The 6000-nt window shown below is 38.9% G+C and overlaps 1 protein-coding gene across 1 annotated transcript in view; it reads right to left on the reverse strand.

Annotated features, from left to right (window-relative positions):
- LOC104144068 (N-deacetylase and N-sulfotransferase 3) overlaps window positions 1-5789 on the reverse strand; it is a 311719-nt gene extending 305930 nt beyond the window's left edge. Inside the window, exons 1-2 of the mRNA XM_068941749.1 lie at window positions 5098-5789; window positions 3323-3410 (exon numbers count right to left, since the gene is read on the reverse strand). The gene's annotated coding sequence lies outside the window, so the exon portion shown is untranslated. The remainder of the gene's footprint in view (window positions 1-3322; window positions 3411-5097) is intronic.
- Window positions 5790-6000: the final 211 nt, after the last annotated feature.

Genomic DNA, 6000 nt, shown 5'->3' on the forward strand with positions numbered 1-6000 from the left:
AAATTATACGACATATGATATGACAGGGGCGTATAAGTGGCATGGAAAAATTGACTAGCTGATGACCGTTCATCGTTTCCTCTAATACAAGAGCTAGGAATCATCAAACGATATCAGCAAGCAAACAGACAAAGATGATGCTTCCACGTAAAACACAGAGTTAAGCTGTAAAACTCCTTACTATAGTATGCTAAAAGTCTGTGGGCTCAAAAGCAACTGAATAAATTCCCAGGAAAAATATGCACCAAGGGATATTAGTATCAAGACAACAACTTCTTAGCAAGCTCCTGATTGGAGATCACTGAAGGGCTAGGAAAATATTCAGGGAAATATCAATGCATGTTTCCAAATTTCTTAAACACTTCTCCAAGACATCTACCAGTGGTACCTTTCCTCTTTGTTCCATATCCTACTGGTGATCGATGTTTTTTTATTCCATATTTTATCAACAAAGTTTTAATCTCACCTGATATGACTGCTTTGACATTCTAATGTGCAATTAATTATTGATTTATTGTTTTTAGAGGTATGTACCATTTCTTGATTTTTTTAAATCTCCTATTTTACTTACTATCTGTATTTGTTCTTACCATGTGCTGGCACAATCTGTCAGACAAATGAAATTCCACAGTACATTTCTAAAATATAAACCTTGATACAATATAAGTTATAACTTAAAACATTATATAACAAATCATCCTCGAATCTGTAATTACATGAACGCAAGTGCAGAGCAGTTCAAAAATCACGACAATCGGCTCTATTCCATCTACACAAGCAAAGAACTCACTAACCTCACAAGACCTTTCAATATTTTCACTGAAAAGAGATATTGGATTTTAAGGATGGTATTATATCAGTGACTAATGATATAATCTAGGAATTAAACTTACTGAATTCTTACACTCAAGTCAAAAAGGTGATATATCGATCACTAATACCTAATCATATCCTCTTTAAATACTCTCCCAATTTATATTACAGCCTGTACTGAGGTTATTTCATTTACATAACACCTAAGAAAAATCAAAGACAAAAATATATGGATAGAGCTAGAGTATCTTCTTACCTTTACCAGGATAACAATTTCAAGAAGTAAACTACAATCTACCTTTGGAATTGCAGAGGTAATAACACACAAAAAAAACCCCACCCAAAATTCCAAACAAGCACTGAGCATCGCCATTTTTAGCATGTACCCAGATGTTTAAGTGTCTCTTTGCAATAATACAAAGAGCTAATGTAACATATGATACTAATCATCTGGCTGGCATATTTAATACCCTATAATATAAAAATACCTCTGTCACTGGGTTCAGTACAAAAATAAAAAATATCTGATGTTTTATCTAAGTCTAAAAAATTAACTGTGATGCAATGAACAGTGTTTGAATTTGTGGAAAACGCATATTATTTTGTAAATACTGTTTAGGCAAATTCTTACAGGTCACTGTGGAGTAGTCCACTGTGTAAGATGAATACATTGTCAGCAAATCTTATGCTTCTATCCAGGATTTAAAAAAAAAAAAAAATTATCTGTAGCCTTTCAAAACAAACAACCATTAAGTATTCCTGTAAATGCAAGATGGCAGCCTCAGTTCCATGAAAACAGAAGAAAAAAGGGAAAGAAATCAGACTGACAATGCAACTCACAAATATCATACAAAATGTTTGGTCAAATCTCTCAAATTCCCCCAGCCTGACAATGATACGCAACTGACAATTTCTGTAATACCTGCAATCTCTTTTCTTGATTTTTCATCTACTGTCATTCTTAAATCCTTTTTTTCCTTCCATTACAAAATATTCCCCTTGCTACCCTAAATATGTTACTGTGCACGGAGTGAGACAAACTCGGCTGCCTAAGTGTTGCCCAGGGATTGTGGGCTGAAGGACAATGCGTTCAATTGTATGACTGCTCACTAAAATCACAACAGATGGCAAGGAGACTGGTCATAAAGGGTAAAGGGGATGCCTCACTTAAAAATCATAATCATACTACACAACTAACCAAACTTACAAATTGCAAAATCATAACCATAGCGCACAACTAATCAAACTTACAAACTGCAAAAAAAAAAAAAAAACCCAGACTTTACGCTGGACTTAGGTAAAAGTTTCCTCCATCCTCCTTCTTCTGTACCTGTCAGTTTGCTTAAGAAACAGAAATGCTTTCAAATCAATACTTATGGGACAAAATGGATTTTTAAACTGTCCTCCAAACGATACTGCTTGACCATTAATTACATAAATATGGAAGACCGACATTAAAGATTCATGCTACCCATTGAACAAATACTAGCCTGTCAAAGGCATCAGCAATGTTCGTACCAAGAAATAAGGTGGCAAACAGGAATACTGCAGTGCAAATAACGGCCATTTTCATATTTCATGGGAAAAAACACATTCAAAGCGCCACATGAGAGTCCTAATATAGATTTCTAATCCCTCCAAAAAGAGGTCTGAACCTCAGTAATTTCTATTACTCTGCTTACAGAGCATATAGTTTGGCTTCCCTGCAAAAGAAATACTTTTTCCACACTATTCTGGAAGCCAAAGGCTCTACTACCGACTTTATGCTATCACCAGGAAATAGTTGAGAAATAGTTTAAAAATACGTTTCCTGGAACAGAGTTCTATTATTCAGTCTTTTTGCAATGTAACAGAAGACTTGAGGTCTGTTTTTTCCTTTGAGATTATGTTGATGAATTGCTATACATGCTCATGAAGTAATCACTAACAACTCCTGAACTACTAAATAATATGGTATAGTCTGAGCAAATCACTTACATTCATAAGATCAGAGTTTCAACATCTAATTGTACGTAACATTTCGTTAGTTTTACTCTAAGCATAAATATCAATGTGAACGTTCCCGGTTAATTTAAGTCATCCTAACCCAATTCACAGAACACAAACTATATCCAAAACTCCGGAAGATTAGATGAGGGTTTAAAAAACACAGATTGCTTCACAACACCAAATTACATAACATGATGGACGCAGTAAACATTCAAATAATCATTTGCAATTGTAGTAGGTATAAAGCCATTGCTACTTTAGGAATATTAGGACAGAGGTAATATGTACACAAAATTCCTTTCAGCTGAACTCTGCTGACACTTGCAGGTTTCACAGACTACCTCTGAAATGTAGTTTACTGCTGCAATAGCACTTACAGAAGCACTTACGCACGCATTACTCAAGATAAAGTCCACAGAGTTCAAAGAGAAGATTTTTCCGGACCTGCTTAATGTTCTAATAAAGAAGAAAAACATTATTCCCCAAGTTGAAAATAAAAAAATAAAATTCAGGGTTGTACCTTTTTTCTCCATAACCTTTAAATGGAAGGAACCCTGAAGAGCTGAAAGATTAACTCTGGAGCACACTGAACTCTTGACCCCGGCGCTCTTAAAAGAAAGGGTAAAGAAAGACTCTTAAATGTAAAACATCATTAGTGCACAGCAGGTGATGATAACATGAAAAATAAAACCCACAATATTACATCTTTTTCATCAAATATTGGACCAAATTAAGAAAGAATACACACAATGAACCTCCCCCCCCAAACAACTCCTACGCAAAAATGTTTGTTTGCGGAAACACGTATTCTCAAAACAAAGTTCTTCCCAGCTAATAATCTAAGATCAAAAGCAGGAACACTATCTCGTCCTGCTCCATGGCAATGCAATTCAGGGGTGAGCAGTGCATGACTAGCACCTACTAACATTCAAGCTTTGTTTCAATAAATAAAAAAATAAACTATATATGTATATCTATATATAAAATCACATAAACGTATGAAGCATGATACAGACATTCATCCCCTGCTAGTAAGGGATCCCAATGTCCCTGCTCTATTTTCTACTATGTTCATCCGCTACCTATCAGCCACAGTATTATGGATTATAGAAGGATACCAGTTTTATTAGGTTAAACAATACTGCCTAGTAATTAAATAAAGGATTTCATAGTCCCAAATGCAACCAACTCCTAACGTCTATGGAATATTATTTGGTTTTAAAAAAATTCCCCAATCCTGAATTTCAACGTCAGGACCATAGGAGAGAAAGGTTCCCTTGAGTTAATTCTCCTACTTATGGCCAATTGCCTAGGCAACTACTTACTGCTTAATGTTTCTTAACATTCAAAAAGGAACCTCATCCTATGCGACACTGCTTTCAGAATTCTGAAATAAAGATGAACCAAGTTCTCCCAACTGGAATGTATCAGTTCATATTCCCATCAGCTATTCTTAAGCATGCCTGCACATTGATGATACATGCAGCATCTCAGAGTTTAAGTAAGAGCCGTTAAAATAATAGCTGACAGCACCTGGTGTGCTCGGTTGCCCAAGAAACGCAGGTAGTTTGTACCTTGGCAGAGACTGTCACACACAAAAATGGAAAATCCCATTAAAAAAAAATCCAATCTTCATGTTATTTGCTCTTCTTTAAAAGACATTCCACATTTATGTTCTTTCAGAATTGTCTCTGAATAAGAACAGCAGCACTCAGCTCACTGAAAATACTTCAGCTGCTACACTACACAACGCAGTATTTCAGTGCTTCTAAAAAAGTAATGGCACAGTTGGTTGGAAATTTAGCTAGACTCTCCTTGAAAAATAAAACAGAAAATATGCTGCAGCCACAAACAAAATTCTTTTCTGTTGTTGTTATTCTAAGAGAAAGATTTAGAGCACTTCCCGACATCTCTCAATTCCAAACTGGACTACTAGGAAAGCTATAATCCTACAGACACACACAAAAAACAATACCTGATGCTTCAAAGCAAAATTAAAACAAAAACTCAACCTGATAGTTCTGTTGTCAGTGAGAGTTTTGCAACTTTCTACAAAGCTGTAGCCAAGAAAACATTCTTCTCCTGGCCAAATGGACAAACGTTTTTATCTTTTTATAAACTAGGCATGAGATTCAGCAAGTTTCCTGTTTTTCCTTAGCTGTAATAGCCGTAAGCTTTTATAATCATAAAGTTAACCAGATACGTTACTAACTCAGCAGTGATGCTGTGAGGCAATAAATCCCCATATTTGACTTTACACTTTCTTATAAAGCGTTTCTCTTTAAATCCACTAACCTTTAAGTCCCAGCTCTCTGTTAGAAACCGCTCCGGATCAGCAAATTCTGCCGCCTTCCTCATCAGCCCCTCTCTGCCTTGTCCTTCTGGTAGCACCTTCAGTGGCAGAGGCAGCTCCCTTTCCTCACCTTCAGGAGAGCACAGTACCAGTGAGGGCAAGGCACGTTTTATTGCTCTTCCTAGGCTGAGTCCCATCTGGGGCCGGGCGGAAACCTCAGCAGTCCTCATAACGGTCGTGCTCCTTGACCCTTTCCCTGATCATCTTTCAGGAGACTTATCGATATAAACAAGCACCTCTCCTCTGCCATCTCCCAACGATATCTGCATTGGGCCTAGTCAGAAAAAACTGCTACAAATTGTGGCCTTCCAGACACAAAAGGGGCCCTTTCTGGTCAGAAAGCAGCTTTGCCACAGCTCTTCTCAAGGGTCAGATGCGAAAATTAATACGTGTAAGCCTTCCCCGGATTTACCACTTCCGAATGCGCAAGCGTCTTGTCGCAGCTCGTGTGGAGGTTGACCTCCCATTTACTTCCGCCCTCTCAAAAAAAACCTTAGCTAACGTTTCCACAACCCCCCGCAGCTGCGGAGATCACTTTATTCCCTCCCTCAGCACAGGAAGCGGGCCGCCGCCCTACGCCCCACCTGACTGCTCGAGGCGCAACACCTAAAATGGCGCCGCCGCCGACGGCCCTGAGGCGCCGCGGGGCCGCGGCCGTTAACGGGGCGGGGCCGCGCGGCGCGGGCGGCAGCCCCTCCCCCCTCCCCGTCACCGTTTGCGGGTCTCGCCCCGCGGCTTGCCGACGCCCCAACGACGCTGGCTGCGCGGGTGCCAACGAGCTCTGACAGTTATGGCACCTATAGGATCTTCCCTATTTCAGCCAGGAGCCGGGGGGGGGGGGGTCG

The sequence above is a fragment of the Struthio camelus genome, chromosome 4, assembly GCF_040807025.1.
Source record: "Struthio camelus isolate bStrCam1 chromosome 4, bStrCam1.hap1, whole genome shotgun sequence".
NCBI classification, from domain to species: domain Eukaryota; kingdom Metazoa; phylum Chordata; class Aves; order Struthioniformes; family Struthionidae; genus Struthio; species Struthio camelus.